Here is a 24,911-nt window from a genome sequence, read left to right on the forward strand (position 1 = left end):
TACTCTTAGACACATTTGGTGCACAGGCTTTTAAAGCACAGCTCAGTATGGGCAGTTTGCATCTTCTCCAATCAGCCCAAGTCCTCAGGGTCAGTCTGACAGGGTTGAATGTACTGCACTCAAAATTTATGCCCAGAGAATTTTATAAAATAAAGCACTAAAGCACATGGAAGCTATGAACTGTCAGGACAGAATACACTGTGCACTTTTAATTTTATCTGTTTCTGAGTTTTCATTATGAAATAGTCTTTAATTACATGATCATATACCACCTTATCCTTGAGCTTTCTGCCTGTTTCATTGCATAGCCTGGATAACAAGTTTTCTACTTGCTGTTCAGTTTGTAGCCCTGAGTCTTATTCTTTGTCTGTATTAAAATAATTTCTCCGAAGAGAAATCAGTAATATTTCCTGGGCTTTTCAAAGGTTTTCAGCTCATACAACACCTGAGCTGCTATGCAAATATTGAAAATTGCACAATGCCCATGTAAGATGACAGATGCTCTCATTCATAGTGGAGAACTGAGGCAAGACAGACTGCAGGTAAAAAACATTCCCTGAGTGCCCATCTGAAGTTCTCCGCTAACACTTCAAGGTACAGCTCAGTACAGTGTTCTGGGGTATCCCTCACAGCACTCTCTCCAAACAAATATTCAGAGCAGCACTAGGCATGACCACCCAGAAAACACCTGTCTTTAAAAACCTGACCAAACTCATGCTGAGGAGAGAAGGGGGGGGATAGAGTATATTTCTTCATTCAGCTCTCCTTGTTCTGAGGTACACCCCACTCCTTTTCAGCGAGGGCAGATGCACTGCTCACTGGCACAGCAGCTTTCTGTGGTACTCAGTCATTACTTCTGGCTAAGAATAGTCCTCCTCTGTGTGCAGATCAAGTGAGGGAAGCTCTGGAGAGAATTGCATTAAACTGTGTAATTAAAGGCTATATCTTACCCTATATGAATAAAATAGATGGATCTCAGTTACGTAAGAAGCCTTATGTCTCAGAGCTGCTATTCTTGACTTTGCAACCTAAAGAACGCTCTTTTAAGATAGTAAAATAGGCAGTGTGTATAATTTGTCTTTTTTTTTTTTTTTTTTAAAGTTTTTAAGACTCTTCTCCCACGCAGACATCCCAGCCATTGTGTTCTCTGCTCTTGAATGAGGAAGCTGCCTTTCTGCAGGGCCCATTCCAGCAGGGACTTTTCCTGCTCCAAAACTGAGTGGCTGGACCTAGCACAGGTTACAGAGTTCTGAATGACAGGGGAGACCTGCTGAGGCTGAAGTTGAAGGTCTTTCAGGAGTTCACTGGTAAAACCCAAGATGTCTCCACTAATGCTGTGCATACACATTTTAGGAAACATTTGCAGTTTGAGTAAATTCTGATTGGTTTTCCAGGGGTTGGCAAAAGGCTTAAACCCAAAAGTCGAGTTATTCCTGCCCAAATGGTTTTTATATGTCTACTTCAAAACAAGACTGGAGTCAAAAGGAATCAGAATGGAAATGAAACTTACTCAGAGTTCCCTTGGGGATATACTACTGCTAACATAAATGTCAGGTTTTCAGCTGAGATTTTTTTTTTTTTCTAAATAGAATACAGTTTTTTAAGACTGAAAAAAGACTTCCTTACTATACTGGGTCATTCTATTTTAATTAATTACTGTAATCAATGTTCCTCTATTGTAAGTGTGTTTTTTAAACAAAAAAATGCAAAAAGCCACATGAAAGTCTTACGTGAAATTGTTCCAATACATTTCAGAACCATTTTTCCAAGGAAATGAGTTTTTAAAAATAAAATATAGACGTATTATTTGCATTTCTGCCTATCAGTGTTGACATTAAAAAAATGGCATAAAAATAGGCCATCTTAAACCCTCCCTGTAATAGTTTTATATAAGGAGTAGTATAGCCATAATAAAATATTTTGAACACAAGAGCCAAAAATGTAGTGTTAATCTTTGACGTGACCTGACAATATTTTTAAGATACTTCTGTCTATATAAGAGCCACATTTATTAATGTTCCAGGACCTTTGAACACACCTTTGTTATTTTACCTCCTTATTTAGAGATTGTTGCTTTCTCTGCTTGTAGAACTAGATGCTCTTTCTTTCCCTGTGTGTTAAAAAAAGCCAAACTATAAAGATTAGAAATATTTATTTTCCCTTTTCCTTTCCATGAGTTATCTTGTATCCACTATGTAACACAATGTAGTAGTTGCTGGGAAAGAATACAAATAAGAAGCTTTTAGGGCAGGAGGTGAAGACAGAATAAAGCCACAGTCAAATTCCCACTAAATTTCTTTCTTATCTCTTAATTCACAGATGGTCCCACTGTATTTGGTTGGATTATTTATATGAATAATTTTATCCCCTTGATCCCTAGTATAATTTAATGTATGTATTACTATGCTGAAGATAACCAGGCTTATTTTAATAATACAATACGGCTGTTTGCAAGCATATGATTATTTTATGTGTTACCTTGTGGTGTTTTAATCATCCAGTGACATTTTCAGGAATGTTCAATGTTATTACTCCCACTGATATAAATGGTACTATGTATGTTAAAATGAACAGAAAAGTTTTTAAAATAAAAAAGTTCAATAGTCAAAAAGGAGTTAAAAATTGTGAATTAAACAGAGTCAGATACGAGCTAAACTGTAGAATCACAGATGACCAATGAAAGTATTTTTAGTTTTAGAGAAAACTATCCATGTCTTGACATGTTATATTGTGCCTAGTATGTAGAATAATTAGATTCATCTTTAGAAATGCCTTTTTTAATGAATAATAATGACCTTAAGCTCAGATGTCTGTGTGCATATAAATTTTCTTCAAGCTCAATGTATGTGTCATTTACCACCTTTTTGTTGCATTTTCTGTGGAAGAATTCCAGCGCTGTTCCTTTAGGAAAGCTTAAATTCTACAGCAAAATAGTACCAGTCAGAAACCCAAGTCCTATGTAACATCCCTAAAGGCTGTTTTTTGCTAAGCAGTGAAGGGAGTATAATTTAATACACTGTGATTTTACTGTCATTTAAAATATGTCCCCAGCTCAGCAGTACTGCTCTGCAACTTCATTTTTTCCCCTTTGAAACATAGAAGAGATATACCAAGAGTGAAAGAAAAGTTTATAAAGGGACCATAGGATATCAACAAAAATGTATTGACATTCCATCATCATTAAATCTACTACCCAGACTTCTCAGGTGATTGTTTACAATTGTTTACAACATTCATGGTCTTCATAAACTGGCTAAAAACTCTCTCAATTGAATAAATTTCATTTGTAAATTGAAAGTAAATTGTCCTAAATGTGATTTTACAAAGACTCCTAAATTAAAAAACAAAACAAAAAAAAATTGAAATTAAATAATTGCAGGCAATACTTCCCTCATTAACCACAGGTATATCTATTTTGCAATTGTTAATGAGCCATCTATGGGATTTACAACAGTAATATTAAAAATTAGTATTTTTTGCCCTCTCAGCTACAGGAGAAGTGGGCATGTGACTCTTGCTTACATCTCTTTGAATTTCTGTCTATATAGATGTGATTTATTCCTGCAAGCATTAATTATCAATGTTCTGGCCAGAACAGTAATAATATAGGGAATTTATCAGAGATACTTGGAAAGCTTTCAGGGATTTGGAAGGTATTTACTCTCTTTTAAAGGAGTTTTCAAAGTACTTAAGGTAAAATTTGTCCCTCAATAAGCCTGTTAGCCTCATTGTATTGTATCTTAATGAAAATGATGAAGTTTTTCAGCTGAGGTTGGGAACTGTACCTCCATTTTCTGTGAGTCAGTAGCATCACTTTTAAATCAAGTCTTGGAAAACCTCTTTGTAGCAAACTTTTTGTAGCTGTCAAAAATATTTCTGAGAGTTGCTTTCTTTTTCCCTGTATTAAAAAGGGGTTCCTGAATTTATTAAATTTTCTATGTTTTTCAGCTAAATATCGATATGACTTGGTGTTTTCTTTTACATTTTGCAAAAGAAAGCCTGGAAAACTGTTGACAAAATAAAAGACTGGTGATATTGTTGAAGCAAACCTTTGATAACCAAATAAATTATAATAGAAAAAGAATGTAACAAAAATACCTGAAGTTTTATTAGATATAGGAGTATATCAAGTTTCAACAGATTATTGGTCCCTGATTTTGTTGTTCACTGCCTGTCTCTAAAGAGAGAGCAAAGGTCTCACCAGGAGTCTCATCCTGCCCTTCTTACTGTTTGTTTTTGGTTTTTTTGTCATGATAAGAACTGTATGATACTTAATACACAACCAGCTGGAAGTTCTCCTCCAAAACTTTGGTTTCCTTCAGAAAATCGTTTAAATCGTGGTGCTCCTAGGGTTTGCAGTTGGGTTTTGTTTTTGCAGAATTGGGTAGAGTTGAGAAAAAACTTATTATGAAACAAGCCTTTTCGGCTTTGGACCCAGATATTATTTCTTCTTTAGAAACTGGATCCTTCATAAAAGATTACATCAGATGGAGGGTAGACATCTGGAAGCATAAAATGGAGGAAAAAAAAAAAAGAAAAAAAGAAGAGATGAAGAACTGAGAAGTAATTAAGTACTGGAAATGGGATTTGGAATTGCTATTTTATTTTCACTATTCTATTATAAGTTCTTTATATATCTCAAGTATTTAATCTTCCTAACAGTTTTTTATCCTAAAATAAGGTTAATAATATTCACTGTCTTCTCTACCATTCCCTGTCTTTTTTGTTTAGTGATGTCTGAGGTTTAAGAACAAATTTTGTTATATTTTTGCAATACCTGCTGCAAGAGAAGTGGATTCTTCTTGCGGTTTTAGATATAACATATTATCCACAATATTGAGCTATAGTTGAGACACAAACATTGGAGCAAAAACTATGAATAAATTATTGTAATGTAGGGTATTCCAAATTGCTTTAGGGGCAACTAAATTCCTGCTGTATTCATATTCTTTATAAACAAATGTTCTTCTTTGGAATAACCATTTAGGGGCCTGGTTTGTAGCTCATTTCTCATAGCATCACATGGCGAAAATCTGTTGAGTAAAAACTGCGTATTTATAAAGAGGTCCTTAAAAAATATACCATCAATAGAGTCTTAATTTTATCTACTTTGCAAGTAAAAGCAAAGATGCTTTTTGGAAATTAATTTAAAACCTCCTAGAATACATGTAAAATTTTATTTTATTGCAATAAATGTCAGCAGATGAGAATTTTTTTAGGTGTACTGCACTCTAATGGTACTTGCTGATAGTGCTGTATGAAGGATTTTAGAGCTTTCCAGCAGAAATAATTTAGAAAATGTCACAGAATGTAAAGCTTTGTGGTGGCAAAAAGGTGTAAGTGAGAAACAGTGATTTTCTTAATACCTGGTTAGGTAAAGGCTATTCTGAACAATACAGACTGATTAGTTAGTACAGAGGAAAAAAGCACTTTTGTAAGCTGCCAGATTTTAGCTCTTCTGCTACTAAGAATTTGCCTACAAGCAGAAGATGAATTCCTTCATCTGTGTTTGAATTGAAATGAAGATCTGATTTTCATCAATGTAACAGTAGAATGATTCTCCTCAGGCAGTCTTTGAAAGCAAGAGAATATTCTTTCTGATTTCAGAAATTTTTGGATCAAGGGGGTTGGTTCTACCTCAGACCGCTTTAGTTCTCTGTCATGGAATTCACTTATATTGTTTTCCATGGAAAATGTATCCAAATGTGTTGCTTTACTAACAATTTATAAAACAGGTTATGCAGAAATAATTCCTATCTGATCTTTCCATGATGGAATATTGCTATGAGGGTTTCAAGGATATGTAGCTTAAATGACTTTAGCTGTAATATTTGATGTCATGGAGGTCTCATGAGGATATCTTGAGATAGCAGTTGGACAGTAGATTAACAAGTCATTCACTTGTTTTTTCATGCACAATGAGTAGCTATTTATAAAAGGATGGCTAGACTGTCCAAATGGCCATGTGAAAATATGTAAATGGGACTGAACAGACAAACAGACAGACAAACAAACTCCACATTGTTTGCTTGCTATTTGGATGAAATGACCAGACAGTGAGTGGATGTCACCTGTGTCATAGCAGCTGATATACCTACTGAAGAATGCAAAATCTACAGGGAAAAAAAAAAAAAAATAAAAAAAACACCAACTTTTTAAATAAATGCAAAAGGGAATCCCAGGTTGCATTCCAGTTCTTGTGTTGTTAGATATCATCAGGTATTAGAGAGCCATGAGGAGCCACTGATGTGCCATCTCCTTTCCATGGGGACATCTGGATGATACATTCAGCTGAACTGAACAGCCAAGCAATGCTTGTGGATGGGATCACAAGGAAAAGAGTGATAGGCAGGAGCTCTATCTAGTGACACAGAGAGAATCCCAGAATGAGCAATCCCCAGTGCTGACCCAATGTTCTCAATTTCAGTTTGATTTTAAGCAGAATGACAAGGGGGCTGGAGAAAGCAAAGCATTTGGCTGAATGAAATGTCAGCAAGTCTGTGATTGCAGGAGGGAGTGTGGAGAATTCACTCCCTGAAATCCGTGAGCAAGTCCACCGAACGTGTAAATCCTAATCAAAGGAGAAATAAAGCATTATCTATGTCTCACATGTTTAATCATTGATGGAATACAAAAAGAAAAACAATAATAAAAGAACTGGTTACTCTGTACTGTTGAACAGATTACTGGGGTTTGAAATAATACGTTATTGAGTTGAATAATGTTGATATGATTATTTATCTTCAAAATCTTTTTAGTCTGATACTTTAATTTCAGTAGGTAGAGAGGTAATATAAAATCTGTAGCTTTGAAGACCATAATAATATTGCTCTGTTCCCTCCTCTGGAAAGAATAAATCTTTGTTAGAATTTATAGATGTACTCAAGCATGCTTTTAAATGGAAGTAGCCATAACCATGACAATATTTTTTGAGTTTTTCTAGGCACAGAGTGTACTTATTCACCTCCCATGATGTCTGTAGGAATTTGCTGACAAACTAATCCTGTTCCTTTCTCTTTCCTTGTCATATCTGTGGGTGCTGCCACTGTGGGATTGCTGGTGGTAGCACACACACTTCATGGAATAGTTTATGATGTATCTAATACACCATCCCTAAAAGAAAAAATAAAGTACTTTTTGAAACATCTACTAATTGCTGGCAAAATGTTGCATTCCCAAAATCTCAATAATGTAATTTTTTTAATTGCTGGTAAGATTTGCATGTGCCCAAAATCTATTGCTGCTTTTGATCAGCTAAAACAGCTGATGTTTTACTGATGGTTTTGAACAAGAACAAGAATGTTCAAATTCAAAAAAAAGATGTTTCACTGATGGTTTTGAACAAGAAATTGCATGTTCAATTTTCTTTAGTGGAAACATAGAAAAGTAATTTTTCCTCTTCGTTTAATCTATTCATCAAGGTACACTGTAGAGCAATTCTATTGCAGCAAATGATGACACAGCACTTTTTATTGGTGAGGGGACAGGGAAAGACATGCAGTTTTTTCCTTTTGAAATTGCTTACTTGCACAGAAAATCTTGGGAGTCTGGAGGAATTTATCAAGTTGTTTCTGTACCCTTTTCATAAGCCAGTTTTTAGCAAACACTATTCATCAGAAGAAATTTGGGGACGTTGAAGGAAAACTTGGCAGTGAGAGAGACAAGGTTATATGTTTATTTAGGATTTCCATGTGCCTTCTTTAAAAAGCCCTCAAAGTATACATATATTTCAAGCTGTGAAAAAGAGTTGCATGTCCATTAGATTTGGGACTTGAAATTCTGATTTAGAGATTTTTTAAAATTTCTTTAAGGATAATGGTAACTTGTCAAGTGGTGTTTAAATCACACATGTCAGCAATGAAATACATATATCTCTGATTGTTTTTTCTTGACAAAACCTCTGTGTCCTCTACTCAGATCCCCTGAGTAACAAATCGTACTCTGCAATTTCATTCAAGAGCTAACCAGAGATAGAATAAAATCCTGAAGGTTTTATACTCACCCATTAATTGATAATAACGTGCTAACATTCAGATATATGAGGCCTGTAGTTCTTATATTTGGGGACTGTATTTGATATTTTTAATTCAGTCTTCTTTAAATGTCAGTGGACGTGAGTGTGATACCAAATTTCTGCTTGGAACTACTTTCTCTTATAAAACTAGTAAGAGACTTGCCTTTATTTCCTCTAATCCCTATGCAAAGATGTTGAGAAGGATTAGGTTATTCTTGGGTGAAATATCATTTTATTGTATTTTTAGAAATTTTATTATATAAAAATCTTTCATGAGATACCTGACTTAAACAGCATGACTGTTAAAACTTTCTAGGCATGCTCAGGAACAGGTTTTTGGTTTTTTTTATAAATCCTCTTGAGAGGTCAAATTCTCTCTGTGCCTGAAGTGAACCTGAAGGGCTTTTAGCTTGTGGTCTATACTGTGTTTGCTGTGCTTTCAAAATATAAGACTTAATGGGTTAGTGGGTTCTGTGCTTTTTTATGCCTTTTTAGTATAAAATTTTTATTGCACCTAAACCCATGAGAGTTTTGCCATTCCTGTAGTTTGTTAGTGGAATTAGTGGTACAGTCCCACCTGTTCTGATGCATGACAGCTCCCTAGGGTCCAAGAATGACAAAAACAGTTTGGAAATGTTTGTGACTGTCATGATCTCAAATGCTTGAACATTGTCCTAATTGTTCTTTGTATTTGCATTACTCCTTCTGGTATGTGCCTGTGAAAGAAAGAGATAACAAACAGAAGTTACCTATTTTGCTGAAGGACAATGCTGACACATATTTTTTTAATTTACTATCTGACTTAGATTTAGAGATAAGATCAAATGGAGGTTTTTAGATTATTTCCTCAAGGACCTTGTTGATTTGGCTCTTTCATGAGGAATCATTATTTTCTTACACTTCCCTTTTTGACAAGGCAGTATTTTTTATGTGAATTTATGTTCCACTTATAAAGGGTGTATTCAGAAGTATAATTACATGTGAAAGAATTACAAATTATATATAATAAAGATACACTGAAAGGAGAATTCTTACACAATATATGTGAAAATGAAACACAAAGTTTAATTGTGGAGCATTTCTTAATGAATGTGATATGTCTGTGCTGTGAAAAGATAGAAACTGATATAACTGGTTGTATATAAAAAAAAGAGATAAGTACCTACTTCTTTTTATGGAGATAGACCAGACTTCTGAGTGACAAAGTAAAGGAGGCATTTAAGCTCATTGATTATAGGCCAGTGTGTAGAAGCCAAGGAAAATGAAGGAAATCTGCCACTCAGGTGTACTCTTGAAAGCAGCAAAATAGGATTCTTGCTTTTGTAAGAGACGAGATTTCCGTAAATGAAGTACAAGAGCTCTCCAAGGGGTAAGACCTTCACACTAGCCATTTCAAAGAGTAGCCATTCCTGAGGAAATTATCCAAGGAATTCAAAAAAGTAGCCATTCCTGAGGAAATCATCCAAGGAGCTAACCATATGGCCAGTCTGGGCCATGGGAAAAAATAGTAGTAAAGCAGCAGGATGCAGTTGGACTATATATTTTTTGACCCAGAACAGGTGCTTTCACATTGTGTTTAGGACTTGTCCAAGAACTCATAACTGAACACCAATGTAAAGGTCAGAATTTGATAGCAGCACTGAATGTGTCTTATCTTGGAAAGGCAAGCCCATAGGGTAGCATTTTCTTAGAGGATATCCTGAAGCTTAATCTCCGAAAAGGCAAAGATTGTTCTGCTTTGTGTTTATTTGGCTATCAACTAAAATAGCCCCTCCCCTCATTTTACATTTCTCTTTTTGCTCCTCTTTTACCTTTGCAATTCTGTTTTATTTTCAAATTCCTCTTGTTTTTGCTCCTTTTGCTTAGTTCTTGGAGTCTCTTTGGCTTTAGGTATTACACAAATCAACCACCAAGGGACAAGTCCAGTAACATTCCATGTTTTCATGCCTTGCTTTTCCAACCAGGCTGGTTCAGATTTCTGAATTTGTTGATCAGAGCAACCAACCTTCTGTCAGGATATAAGTCCATCATAATAGAATGCATTTCTCCTCATTTCCATCTAAGCTTCTGATGGGTAGTTGTTTTGACTGTGCACTGTATGAAGTTTGTAAAGATGATTATTTAGTCTGAACAACTACATTTTGTAAGCCAGTAGTGTGTACACATACTACAAGCCCAGCATCTCTAAGAATTCCAGCTTGTGTTAATCTAATGATGCAACTTGGATTTTATCTGCCACAAATCCCCTGCTCTAGGAAGGTACCAGCTGAATTGGCCCAGGTTCCATTAGAATATCACCAAGAGCCTTCAGGTCAGTGTAAACATCTGTTGGAATTTCATGCTAACTTTGTTACTTGACTGTGACTATGTGCTTCCTATTGATTCTTCTCACACTTGTGTGCCAAAAAATGCCATATAATCTTTGGTTCAGCACTCCTGCAATCTGCTGTTGGTATCTCTGTCAGCTGCACTCATTTCATTGCAGTGCTCCTCTTTTACTTCACATGCCGTTTCAGTTTAAGAAGATACACCTGTTACTATCCATTCTTCCTTTTTTTTTTTTTTAATGAATATAATACTCATCTTGTGTTGATCACATTTTCCAGAAATGACAGGATGTCTGAGATTCTCATGAACTTTCCTTTTAGCATTCCCCAGTTTTCACATAGCCTGATTTGCATTGCTGATTCTTTCTTGATGTTGAACCACATTCCACTAAAACTTCCTCCCTCACATATTTGATTCTTATACCAAGTCAGAATTACTCATATTCCTTATTGAATGATATTAAACACAGTAATAAAGATAAGGAAATGTATGTAGCAATCATAATTGGTTTTAGATGGCCTGTATTACTGCAGATGGCCTCTACAGGCTCGAAGGGTTTACAGGAAATATTTTATTCCTTTATAATCTCTTTGAGTTCCCTACCTCCCCCCTTACTGCTATGTCTTCCCATTTCCTTTCCTTAAAATCTGTTCCTTTTCTATTTCTCCGTGTCCTTTGTGGTGATCTTTTCCAATTTTCAGTGATGTCAACCTCTTTCAACCTTCCCAGTTCTACCCCCAGCCCCTTCTCCTATAAAGACCTGGCAAAGGTGTTAGCTGTTTTCAAGGGACTCACAGTTTTTTATTCAGTATATTTATTCTTTTGCATATTTTTCTCCTTTGAACCACTCTCTCTAACATTTGGTCACTCCCTGTAATGACTTCTTTCTCACCCACAGTGAAACCTTTGAAGTTGTGTGTGGAAAAGTAAACTCTTTCTACCTTCATTCATCTCTTTGAACTGCTGTCTCCAAAGGTGGGATTTAGAGAGCTATAACGCAGTGGTGTGTTGTAATGCTGCCTATTGTAATACATAATACACTTTATTAAATATATATGATCCAGTTTCCTATAATTGTACCTAGAAAGTGACACAAATGGAACAGCAGAGCACCAGGACCTCCTGCTCAAAGTTGTTCATGCCGTTCATAAAAGAAATCTATATGCAGTACTACAGAGCTCTCATGCCTTGAAAATCATGCTGAAAACAAAACTGAACGCTTGTTACACTGGAAAAGTTTAAATCAAACTGCCTACAGAAGCTCCTTTGGGTGCCCACGTTTGGGTTTGATACAGCTGGAGCAGCACTTGTGTGTTTTTCAGTGCAGGCTCTGTAATGCAGCTGTTGTTGTTTCTTCCCCCCTGGGTTCCAATCTGCAGGCAGAGGGGCCTCACCAGCCTTGCAGAAGAGGGAAAATGCTCCAAGAAAGGCAGCTGCCCAGGGCTTCCGTGAAATGCAATTGTCTGGGAAGATCAACAGATAAAGGGAATGCAATTTCATTCCCACTGATTCTGAAGGCCATTCATGTCAGGCCTGTTGGCAAAAACCTGATGTTGCTTTTGTCTTATCACTCTATCACTGCAGTCATAGAGAGGTCCAAGTAAGCTATTAATAAAAAAAAAATACTATAAATAAATAAATAAGAAGCTAAGGCTTGATCTGGGGTGATTTTTTTCCCTCTTTAGAATCAAAATAGCTGAGGAAGTCAAACAAAATTAGTACAAAAACCAAGGGCTAAAAGTAAGGAATTAATCAATTTTCCTGACTAGCAACACATTATGCATCACCAAGAACGAAGGAGAAGCAATGAGAAAAGGTCTAATGATGCAGCTTATAAATTGCAGATGGCCTGTTTGTGAGACGTAAAAATCGATTATAGTCTATAAAGATTATAATGGTCTCACTGAAGGTTTGGAAACACTGTCTGTCATTAGAATTCATGAGGGGATATATTAGCCTTTCCCTCAGTAAAGATTTTATGTTCACCATTTGACAATGTGGAGGCCAGGGAGCCTAGCTCAGCCTGTGAGCAATTCCAGCAAGAGCCCAAGGAAGCTGAGGAGCTTCTTCTGACAGAACTTCCATTGTCTGTATCAGCACTTCACCTAACATTTCCCATGGAAGCAGAGTGTTTTCTTTTGTTTCCACTTTTATCATTGCCAAAGAAAGAATGAAGAGAATGATCTGTCCCCTAGCACTGAAAACATCTTGAAAACACAGGCTAAACTCTGTTCCTAACTGAGATAATTATGGAGGGAGATAGACAAGGTCTTCCAGCATCAGCTAAGGAAGAGAGGAAGCGTGGCAATGCATGAGCTCAGGAGAGAGGGAACACATTTATCCTTTTAACATTTGATCTCCTTTATTTTAACCTTTAATTACATCAGTGACTCTCTATATGAGAGGGGAATTGGAGTCTATTCTGAGCTGTGAATTCTAAAACCTGTTTCTCTATAGGGATAAATAATTTATACATTCTTGCAATCCAGCAATTTAATGAACCCTTATGCATGCAAACAAATTTGTAGCTCTTCTTAGCTACTGCAGAGCTATTCAGTAAAAATATCTGGGGTGAAAATAGGTAGAAGTTGTGTGCAGCTTCTGGAATCTCATTTGAATTTTAGAAAATGGTGATGCTGTGACAATTGTCTTCAGGATAGGATAATTACTGTTTGACTGCTATGAAGGTCTGGGGTCACCAACTCTGTCTTTAGTCTGTGCTTATCTAATGCTAGATCCTATATAATACAGGCCAAACTATTTGATATAATAATTTCTTAAGGAAAGGAAATTCAAAGGAAATTAACTAACATACAAGTCCAAGAGTTTAAAAGTGAACAGGAAAATGGGATCTGGAGACACAGAAAACCATGTTTACCATTCACATCTTCTACAATATCTCTGGATGGTCCCTACTACTGTACTATAATTATAAAAAACCCACTTCAAATAGCATTAAGTTTTCTTTAATTTTGAAGCACAAACTTATTACAATATGCCTGATGATTAAAATATGCTTACACATAGCAAAGCTGTTTTTTTTTTTAATGAAGTGATTCATCATTAGAATATTATTAAGAATTTTAATGAAATACTCCCACAGAAATGTGTCAGTTGCAAGAAGTATGTCATCAGAGATAATCCTCATCTTAGTTTAGAAATGAGAGCTGTATCACTGCAGCATCATTAGTTTCATGGCTAGGGCATTTATCTCCTGTGTCTTTTTTTTTTTTTTTTTGAATAAATGAAATATATATATATTTGTGTGTGTGCATATATATATATAAAATTCTCTTTAAAATAAACTTTACCTAAGTGGGCAAATGCATCTCATATCAACACATAAAAACATGAACATGTACAAAGATGAAAGGGATCTATTTTTCTTCTGAGTGAAAGCAAGCTGTAGAAGCTTCTACGTTTTTTGCTTGAAGCCAAGTTGAAGCCTTAGCTTCAGTTACAGAATATTGGAGACAAGATCCTTTAAAACTTATTGGACATGTGTGTTATTGGACATGTTCTTCTGACAAAGTCATATTCAAGGCATTTGGACTTCATTTTGGTATTTGTGAGGATGTCTTTTTTTCCAGAACTAGACCTGTTAAGGTGACTAAGGTGACCTGTCTCTCCCAAAGATGGTGATTTTTCAATGAGCAGACAGCACCAGATCTTGTGTATACAGGCTGCAAAGCCTCGTCTCCATTCCTCAGAGTCTTTACAGATTAATTCACTGTAATGCTTTAACTCCCTTTGTCCATGCAGTCATAAAGAAAGAAAAGCAAACAAACAAACAAAAACCAAAAACAAAACCAGGAGAAAACAAAGCATCAAAGAACTGGTAGCCTCCTGTATAAGTTTGTTTTGAAAATAATTTACGTATGTCTCAGTTTTATGCAATAAGTATGTTTAAGCCAGTGTCTTTATAAATTAATGTCAGAATGTTTTAGAAATCACTTTTGTTGATGGGAAACTCCGCAAGGGGTATGGCCTGAGTCCTGTTAGTTATCAAACTATGACTGTCCTTTACCATTTATGATTTGCACTGAAAGACAAGATTTGAAGAAGTCATACATAAATGTGTGTCACATTTGCACATGAAATTACTGAAGTTTCAAAAGCAGTTGACCCTAAATAGATCTTTATGCCAATTTTTAAAAGAAATTTTTATGACATCTGTTAGCCAAATCCTGGATACATCATTTTTAAGTGAAATGTATGAAAGCTTCTGACAAGTAAAAAGGTAACCTTCTCATGTATCTATCAAAAAGCAGAAAAGGAACTTTCTTCCCTTCTTGAGGACATCTATACTGATAATAAGATATGAAATGGCTGCCTTGTTTCAGTTGAATTACTTGAATGAGGGGTATAGTGCCCAAATGGCTTGGTCCTTCAGTCTCTCTGGGATCCAGCAGATATTAAAGAAATAAGAACCTTATTGACCATTTAACATAAGCCTGCAGTTCTAACTTTTATTTCCTAAAGGTGACACAGCCATTAGTATATCATTGCATTCATTAGTTTTTCTAACCACTTTGGGACTGCTGCTTACTCACCTGCAAAGGAGAATTGGTTATTCCTTGCTTTTAAAAGTATTACACAGGCAGGTTTTCATTTTTGATTTATGTAGATAGCATAGTTAAAGGGACACTCAGATGTCTACAGTATCTGAATGAGTTAGTGGTTAATCTTGTTATGTTAGAAATAATTTAGTATATTTACAGCATTTTTTAAGATATTTTTATAGCCACATTGGCTTAGGCTCTAACAATTTGTGTTCCATAATATTTTCCAGCTGAAGAACTTGAGACAGAAATCTCCCCAAAAAGGACATGTAATGTACTCAATTTTTCCTTTAAATTAACACAGAATTCTTTTTGTCATAGCAGAATATTTATTGAGCTAAATCTTCTTTAAACAAATACCTGAAAGATGCCAAAGTAACAAAATGAAGAGTGGTAGTGAATGATCACTGCTATCGTTATGCTACAGAAATATTAATGCATGGCCTCAATATCAGTGTGCCTTAAATGAAGCTGCCACTTAAGAAAATAACAATGTTTTAGGGCTCTACTGAAAGAGTTGATATTTAATTGTTTCTTGATCAAAAAGCATCAACAGCATACCAATAAGCATGTGAAATCTCCATATTCTAATGTAAATGGTTATCTTTAGTTCTCTTCTAGACCTCCTAAATGGTGATAAGTGAATTAACAAATGCAAGGATGAGAAATGATTTGAGCACTCTGTCCTCGATATTAATTTTTCTAGATGCCAGCAGAAGTTGTATAACCAATAAAGGAAGAAGTGCCAAGGCATATTCTCACACCTTTATACTTTGACAGCCCAGAAGTGTTAGGAGGAGAGGGGCAAGTGGCTACAGTGCCTTCACAGTGAGGAAGGCAGACAAAATGGCATTTCTTTGTAAAGCGGCTGCTAATTTCAATACCTCCTTTTTATTACTGATTATATCCTTTGAAAACTGAACAAAATAATGAATTATTTATGTAGAGATTAGGGATGTCATTCTCATGGAGAACTATTTTATGAGAAAATAAATTCAATGCCAGACATCTGTATGGAAAAAAAAATTGTTCACTTAATAAAGTTATTTTTTTCAGTGATGTTAAATGGCAGCCGAAGAAAGAGAATAGCTCCACTATTCACATGAAAATTCCATATCCTTCATTTTGAGCACAAATATATTTGTGTTTATCTTATGTCATTGTCATTTCATATTGTATGTGGAAAAAGAGGCATCAGGATGCAAATGTGGCTGAGAACAAAAGTGAGGGGAGAACAGAATGAGTTTAAGAACACAGCAGAAATAGTCAAAAAAGTAAAACCAGGAAAGAGGAAAAAAAGGAGTTCCATATGCCCAGAGAGCAAGAGCGAGAAAAGAGAATTGTAAGATGATGAAAGAAAAGGTATGGACTTGTGTGCTAAAGAAACTACAAAAATAATGTAATAGACGAGTACTAAAGCAAAACCCTATAAAATAGGGGAAACTAATAAATAACATTACAAATACAAGATTCTCTCCTGGAGCACTTGCTGCATCATGTTCTGTTTCACTTACACTTAGTACTGAGAGCCTGGCCTACAGTGGCAATTTCCCTGTGGTAATTAAAACAAAAATTATTGACCTGAAATAGTTTTAGCTGAGCTCTTTGCACCTCTGCGATACCTAGGATGGGCCTGCCTTCGTGCTGTATGTCTCCCCACAAGATGCATTAATATTATCCTTAAATTAAAGTAGTCCCACAAGCCTGTGCTTCCACGAGTGCAGACTTCCCTAGGAAGCAGCATGCTTAGCAACACTGGTATCCATGGCAGTATCTACCACGTACGAGTCTAAATGTGGAAGCTCTTTCCCCTTTCACAGTTTTTTATGTCACTACGATCACGCTGCCTGCCATCAGCCCCAGCCCTCATTCACAAGCTGCAGTCGGAACGTGTACAGACGCACAGGAGACACGCTCTGAGGGCTGCACATCCCCTCTGCCAAGCCCCTGCTGCCCTGCCAGGGCTCTCAGGCCAGCTCTGGGAATGGCTTGGTGGCGGGCACAGAGGTCACTGCCCCAAACTGAAGTTGCCAGGCACCAGATGGCAGGACCCCATTACAGCCTGAATGTGGATTAACCTGAGTGCAGTCCTGTCAAAGGGGAAGCCCTTTCAAGCCCTTTGCTGCCCTTTGCTAGAAAGAAGAAAAAAACCAAAACAAGCTTTTCAAGCCCCGTGCCAGAAAAGTGCGCACCACCTTTACCACAGCCAAGAGCGCTGTTTTGGGGGTGTAACTGCACCCCGTCTGCCTGCAAGGTGGGGATGTAATCTCCAGGTGAATTTTGACCGATTCAGCCCCGGATGGTGGCCGACTGAAGCTGCTGTTCATTGCAGAGCCTTTCTGGGAGCTCGGGGGAGCCTTTTCATGGCCAGAGCAGCCATGAGGGCTGGATGCTGCAGCCGCTCCGCATCCCGGAGCTCTCCAGCACCGCAGCCTGTCCGTGGGGCTCTCGCCGTCTGGTGCTCCCTGGTACTTTGGGCAGGACTTAAAGAAAACAAAATAATTTAACTGCTTTATGGAAAAAAAAAAAAAAAAAAAAAGGAAAAAAGTTATTTTACTCTTGAAATGGGAATGTTCTCAAGTCTTTGTGTCTCAGTCCTTTTTCTCTTCCACTGGGGGATGAGCTCTGGCTCCTTTCCCCTTGGTTACGGCTTCTGATCCTTCTGCTCCTCTCCCCGTCTGTCCCTCAGCAGCTGTGCTCTCCTTCAGCCACCAAAGCCCGTGTGCAGCTTTGCCTTCCCGTGCACCCCACGGCAGCTGTTTGCCCGTGTTCCCAGGGCTCTCTTTTGGCTCCGGGTGTCCCTCCTTGGGCCGCAGCAGCTGCCTGGCTCTGCCCCGCGGATCCCCTGCCTGCTGCGGAACGCTGCGTGCCTTTCCTTCCCGGGACCCTGCCCTCCGCCCTGCCTGGGAGCCGGGATGTTTGCTGCTTTGCCACTTCCCCCGGCTCCTTCCCTGGCCTCGCCTCATCCTCAGCAGCTGTTGCCTTCACCCCTGTGCGAGTTTGGCTCCAGACCCTCTCTGTTGCAATCTTCTCCCGGGAGACCCCTCCGTGGTGAGAGGCCCGCTCTTCACGAAACACGGGCTGGGGAGAGGTCTTGGAGTGGATACAGCACGGACTCAAAGTATCTAGACACAGGAGGCTCAGACTTGCTTGGAATAATCCGGGGTTTATGATCTGTTGTCCATCCAGGGCAAGAAAGAGACCAAAATGCCCTGTGTCTTATCTCTTATACCGGGGGCGGGGGAGATGGCGGGATACAGGGAAGTCACAGCCAGCGGGAAGGGGAAGGGAAAAGGTTCTCAGGTAGGGACTAACATTACACAGACTGAGGGTGAGTTTTACCCTTGGGACATACCATGATTTTTAGATGCACTACAACACCTCTCCCCACCCCGGCCAGCCGCTGCTGGGCCCTCATCCCCTTCCCAGGCCGGAGCAGCTTTCCCAGCCCGCTTCCAGCAGCTGTTCCCGGGCACCTGCTCTGAGCCCCGTTCTCCCTCTCCGGGGCCGCGGCAGCTGCTGTTGTTCCCTTCTCCAGCTCCAGCTCCTGGCCCCTCTCTCCACCTTTCCCTCTGGTGCTCCAGCCGGGGTGCCTGGGCTGGGACACGGTGTCGGACTGAATTCCCCACATGACACTTCATCACGGCGGCCTCAGGCGGCAGCGGTGCCAAGATGGCGGCAGGGGCACAGCACGGGCGGCGGCAGAAGTGCTGCTAAAGGGGGAACCTGTGGGACAATCCCGAGTGTGCCGTGGGCAGCCTGGCCCCCGGGAAGAGTAAAACACGAGGCACAGTGCCCGAGTGGGGACAGGAGCAGCCAGAGAGCTGGGGGAGCGGTCAGGGCTCCCTGCAATTGGGTGTGTGCAGTGCAGTGGCTGTGTGCGCACAGGTGTGGATGATGCCTTTGCCATTCTGTCTCACTCTAAGAAACTGCTCATTACAGCCAAGAGACTGGACTGTGAGAGAGTTGCCACGAAGAAGGCATGCCCATGACCCACCCAGCAGCCCCCATGACCAAAATGACGTTTAAATATAGCATCAGCCTCCTTTTCTGACCCTCTTGTTTACCTAGAGAGATGTGTTGTGTTATTGCATCACCATAAGCTGTGAAAAATGATGGTGTGATCAGGCTACTGGTGGGGGGACAGAACTGTACCCCTGTGTTCAGGGATGTCCTGACAGAAGCTCTGATGTTGGCAGCAGCCTTGCACAGCTTCCGTCCTTCCTCTGCTGCCTCAGGCGCATCCTGGGATGAGGGAACCAGGAGTTCATCCTGGCTGGCAGCTAACTCAGGTCCCCACTTCCAAAAGTGACATTTAAATTAAAATAAAGGAGTCTGGACTAGTCTAGCAATTAATGTCTCAGACCTTCAGAAACTTCATCCTAATTTTATTTTATTTTATTTTTTTTATGCTGAAGAAGCACCACTCCATTTTCCTCTCATGTCTAACAGCAGCAAATCACATGGATGTCCCTTGGTACTGCCTCAGTGTAGCCCATCTGCTACTGAAACCCAAAACTCTTCCCTCCACAGCCTGATAAGTGTAGGTTTTTTATTTTGGAACCACAGGTCAAACTGCCATAGAAATGTTGCTGGGAAGAGAGATACCTATTTTGAAGATAAAGAAAAAAATAAAAAAGGAAAATAAATGAGTAGGAATAAGAGTGAAGGAACATGAATGTATCCAGGCCACAACTGGGTGTTGTTTGCAAAGGGTAGGAAGGTGAGGAAGAAGGTAAGGCACCCACAAGATCAGGAAGAGCTCACATGTTCTGGGACAGTTTGTAAGTCCAAGCAGGAGTGGTAGAGTTGTTTCCATTGCTGTCTTTTTGAAGAACATTAACTGAGGGGGGGTTCTAATGTTGCTGAGAAACGTTGCTGAAGTTGGTTCAACTTCCTGTCTTCCAGTGAGGTGGGATGTGAGCTAATGAGAAGCTTCTGCTTCAACCTCATCCAGAAAGGAAGCAGTTCCTCACATCATGATGCATTCAAGAGCTCAGCCAGCACGTAATGAATGGTTATGTGTGGGGGATTCCCTGCAAATACTCAAGCTAGTTCTGATTTAGAGTGCTGATTTAGGTGTTGTCTGATTTAAATCAGTGAAAGGTCTGATCCTGTCTCTGAAAGGAATGAAGACTTAAAATGCATGATAGAGAATTCAACTGTTTATCAATTCTTATCTATATTCGGAGGGGAAAGTGTTATGGTTTGTGTTGTTGGTTTTTTTTTGTTTTTTTTTTTTTTTCTGTGTGCATCTGCCTTTAATTAATTACTTCATGGCTTCATTATCTGCTACTAGATGTACCATGTAGGTGGGCAAAAAAAGCCCTGCACTTGTATGCAGACCCATGTTTGCCAATCTAGAAAGCAAAATCTTTCAGAGAATGTCATCTGATTCTGCTGCAATGCAGGGAATGGCTGGGGTTAAAAGCCTTGCACACAATTCCTGCTAGCTGGTCATTAATCTCCAGGAAAAGCCCCGTGTCTTAATTGCTATTGTATAATTAGTAACCTCTTCCATCTAAGCAGTGTTAAGCTGAAATAATTATGTGCCAAGTCACCATCATTCTCTCTAAATGAGGATCTGGAAATACTGCTCAAAACAGTTTATGACAGTAAAATTCTTTTTTTTTTCTTTTATATTATTGATTTCAAAAATACTAAGACCAGGACCATCAGTGCTCTATGGCCAACTCTGAAAATCCACAGAGCGGCCACAGATCACTGCAGCATAAGTGGCTAAACAAAGTAATCCCCAACATTGAAAATGTAAAGATGAGCAAAGTCTGTCAGGCTTCTTATATAACTTAGGTTTTAAATGAGCCTAAAATACCATCCAGAAACTACTTCTCGATTTAGAGAATATGGAGCTGAAAGTAAGAAAAGAAAGACTTTAATAGAACTGTGAACCTCAGGGCAGCCAAATATAACTAAGCTCAAAGAAATTGATGTAGTTTCCTTAATATCTATGGCCTGGGTATTTGAATGTTTGATATTGGATTAATTGATAGCTCAGTATCAATGGTAAGTTGATTTAAGTTTCCCTGTGGTATTTAGTATCTGTGTCTAGAAAAGGTTTCTGTCCTGAGGAAAATAACCTGTAGAAATAAAATTCAGAGGTAGAAACACAATTCAGAGGTAGAAACATTGAAATATTTTATTTTGATAATAGCAAATTTATTTCTATCAATAAATTTAAAAAATAATATTCTTAAAAACCTAAAATATCACGCAAAGCAATATAAACTAAAGGAAAACCAAGTTCAGATTAAGACAGTGTTCTAAAATTACTTAGAAATTTTCATCTAGGTGAACCTGTACTTTCTGAGAAAAAATTAATTATTCTTTCCCCCAAAATAATTAGCATTCAGCTAGTTAGATTCTTGTCTTCAGTGTGATTGTGAAAAGATCTTAGAAAACTGACAGAGCTAGGTTGAATAATCAGCCATAAATAACGGTGAAATTGTACACAGGAAATTCAGTGACTGTTTTCTTCTCACTGTCACAACTATAATTGGCAAAACAAAATTAATGCAAAAGAGATGAGCATCTGTTGACTGATGAGCAGTCTCTTTCCTGGCTTTCCTGGTGTAGTTTTCCAGGATTTTTCTGGCACATAAGACTATAGGATCAGGCCCAAAGAATTGGTGTGTAGTGTAGTTTTATGTTTGCACAGCGGTGAATATCTAGTTAGAGTCTGCTTTTCAATCAGGGCTTCATCTTTTCTATTCCTCCTTTTCCTTCCTTCTTTCTTCTGGTTTTTGCCTGTGTTACATGGTTGAAATGATAGAGGAGTTTAAACAATAAAACTAAGGTCCTCAACTGTCTCCTTCTGAGAAGAGCTTGAAAAATTCAGGTGAATCAGCAAGAGATATTTAAATGGGTACTCATTTTATTCAACTGGAATATCATATGGCATACTTAATGTCCTGTCATTGGATTTTCATAAATGTTCATGTCCAAAATAGAAAGGTCAGAAGCTCTACCGCCCTCGTCAGAAACTTTTTTCTAGTTGTTTAGTTTTCTTCTTATCCTTTAGACAGAAGCATCTGAATATTTAACACTCAGTAATAGCTCAAACATAATTCTCCTTTTCTTTCACGCTTTACAGAAGTTTCTTGGAGCTTAATACAGGTTTTCTCTATTCTTGCAGTAATTTCCAATATTCCATAGTATTCTTTTTTAAATTATCATTTTATTTTGAGTTTCGCTTGTTCCCCATGGCCTTAAAAAATTTAAGGTTTTTAACATTCTTTGGGTTTGGAAAGACACTTTTCTAACTAATTCTACCAAGCATGATAAGGCCCTGATCTCTGTAGAAACTTCAGCTGCTGTTTTATCGTAATTAAAAGTGGACTCTAGAATTTCTGCAGTTGTTTCTCTATTCTCATCACCTTGAAGAACACATTTGATGAACAACAGTGATAGAGACAAGTCCTAGGACAGCAGAAAATATGATATTAGAGAGAAAATATTATCTGTCTTTATCTAAGACTTTATCTATTATCTGTCTATTATCTAAGTTCAAAATATTGAGTTTAAATGTTGTTCCCATCATTTTAAATGACCCAAAAGATTAAAGGCAAATCAATGAGAAAAGAAGAGGCATTACAAAGAGTATTTTTCTTGAAAACAAGAAAGAATGAAAAGGAGAGCTCTGGGTTCTGGTTCTTTCAGATGAAATTCCTTGAAATTATGTCACATTTATTCTTTATTGCTTTGATTGCTCTTAGTCATTTCAGAGGAGCTTAAACATCTATTATGTAATAATTTAGACAAATCTAGTGCAGGTGTGCATACAAAACCAAAATTTGGGGTTTTGTCTTACACCCTTGTTATGGGGATTCATGTTGACATGAGAGTTTCTTACTTCTACAAGCAAATTCAGAAGCTTTAGAATAATTGTAGGAATTTCCTGACACGTTATTAAAGCAAAATGACAGAAGAAGTGGAAAATCAGAGATAAAGAATGCATTTTTCCAATAAACATACTGTTTCTTCATGTATTGTAGCTGATTAATTTTTTTCCAAAGTTTTTATGATCCTTTACTGTGAGTAAAACATGGGTGATAATCAGGTTTTTGGGCTATTGGGAGAATTGTAATAGAGGAAAAGAGTCTTGAACAGTCATAAAAGTTTCAGAAAGGGATTTTGCAGTCATATTCCTTTTCCTTAGAGAAATGTTTTTAGTTAAAAATAGTCTTAATACAGATGCTTATTTCACCTTGGAGACAGAAAATTGCAATGGCTGCTTCATAGCTAACCCACTTCTTTGAATCGATGTATTTAAAGAGGTGAAAACCACCAGCGGATGAGGGAAGCAGGGTTGAGAAAAAGGTGGCTGTGGATGACAGCCTTATCAATAGGTTACTTGTGGAAGGGAAAAAGTAATTGATGATTTGCACCTATCTGCTTAGTTTATTTCCTCTTTGCCTTCTGGGTTTCTCCCTCTTTTATTTTACTGAATGTCATTTGTAGATAAAGTTTAAATTAGGAGTTGTTAATGGTTGTTGCAGAGAAGACTTGGCTCTGTGGAAGAAAGCAAGGAATCTCTTGGAGGGATAATAAAAAGGTAAACAGTTCTAATTTGAGAAAACAATAATTGGCAAGCAGGCCAATTATTGGTGGCATTGTTTTCAGAAAGAACCTCTCAGAAATATTTCACTGCAAATGTTATGGAGAAAAGGTTAAGAGCCACATAGTCCAGGCCTGCATCCTGTATCTTTGGAAAGAAATTCTGTCAGGTCTCAGAGAGTTTCACAGATCTGGGATCCATCAAGGACCATAGACTACAAAGAAAGCAGTGAAGTGTGTCCTTGTATTCTCCTGAGCATAGACCTTTTACCAAGAGCACTGGTAGGTACCTGCTTTTGCTAAATTACCAAAATTAGTGATGATAACCAAAGCTACAAATTGTCATCAGAAGAGCAAACATACAAGGAGGCAGGTGTGAAGAGAGCAGGTTAGAGAAGCTTGAGCAGTTAATGACATTTAATATTCTTTGATGTACCATTTTCCCACTATCCATTTTCCTCTTTTACCCAGAATACGAGGCCTGGAATTCACTACACAAACCATCATAATGTACTGAATTTGAGTCATTCCTGTTTACATTTATATTATCTCCAGAATTGTCCTTGTTATTTTTAAACATTAATATTCTTCAGAGAAATCAGTCCCATCACAGTGAGTGACTGGCTGGGGTTAATGGCCCTTGGCACAGCTCCTCCTGGCTGGTCATCAGGCTGCAGGACATGCCCAGTGCCTTAATTGTTATTGCTTAATTAGCAACCTCTTCTATCGAAGCAAGTGCCATATGACCTGAAATAGCAATGTACACAGCAACAGTCATTTTCTCTGAATGTTTGAGCTATGCCATAGGCAGATCTTGTGCAAGTGAAACAAAGCATGGGAAGTTCATATATACTCAAATAACATGAATTATGCCACTAAAATAGCGTTCTGCTGTTATGATGACTGACAAATGTGTTTTCTTAGATTTCTGGGATGGCACTAGTTCAAATCAATGACTAACTGGAAGCCTAAAATTTAAAATTAAAAAGTCTGTGTTTGCCTCAGTCTTCACACAATTCAGTGTTCCACATTTCTAATCAATGCTGCCATTATATTTTCAGTCTGTCAGTGGTTAACCACGGCTTTAATCCCTGCAGAGTCTGTGCGATTGCACAAAAACAAACCCAGAGAACATTCCTACACCATTAACATGCACTTTTGCTTAATTCCTGGGTCATGAGAATCTGTTCTCTGCACTCTTAGTCATTTGCTTCTCCTCTCTGTTGTGCTTTGTTTGTTTGGTTTTTTCCATTCTTTGCCTATTTTCAAATTGTGTATTTTGATTGCGATCCCTCGTAACAGTAATTAACTCTTCTGAGTGCATGTGTGGTACTTACCTTGCACTGGGGTGTTACATACTCCTGGAGTTCCAGAAGTTACACAGCCCTGCAATACTGTGTAGAGAAACAACGCAGAACACTGACAGAGGAACT

At 38.0% G+C, this 24,911-nt stretch overlaps 1 protein-coding gene and 1 long non-coding RNA gene across 43 annotated transcripts in view; one reads left to right on the forward strand and one right to left on the reverse strand.

Moving 5' to 3' along the window:
- Window positions 1-24,911, forward strand: part of NRXN1 (neurexin 1) — a 671,062-nt gene that overhangs the window by 12,330 nt on the left and 633,821 nt on the right. The gene's annotated exons all lie outside the window — the stretch shown is intronic.
- LOC147655098 (uncharacterized) lies at window positions 1,629-18,619 on the reverse strand. The gene is made up of 3 exons (XR_015283795.1): window positions 18,381-18,619; window positions 8,592-8,730; window positions 1,629-7,113 (listed from the first exon to the last, which is right to left on the reverse strand). It is a non-coding gene; the product is annotated as an uncharacterized LOC147655098 (long non-coding RNA).

Source organism: Cyanistes caeruleus, chromosome 2, assembly GCF_971803275.1.
Source record: "Cyanistes caeruleus chromosome 2, bCyaCae1.hap1.1, whole genome shotgun sequence".
NCBI lineage: Eukaryota > Metazoa > Chordata > Aves > Passeriformes > Paridae > Cyanistes > Cyanistes caeruleus.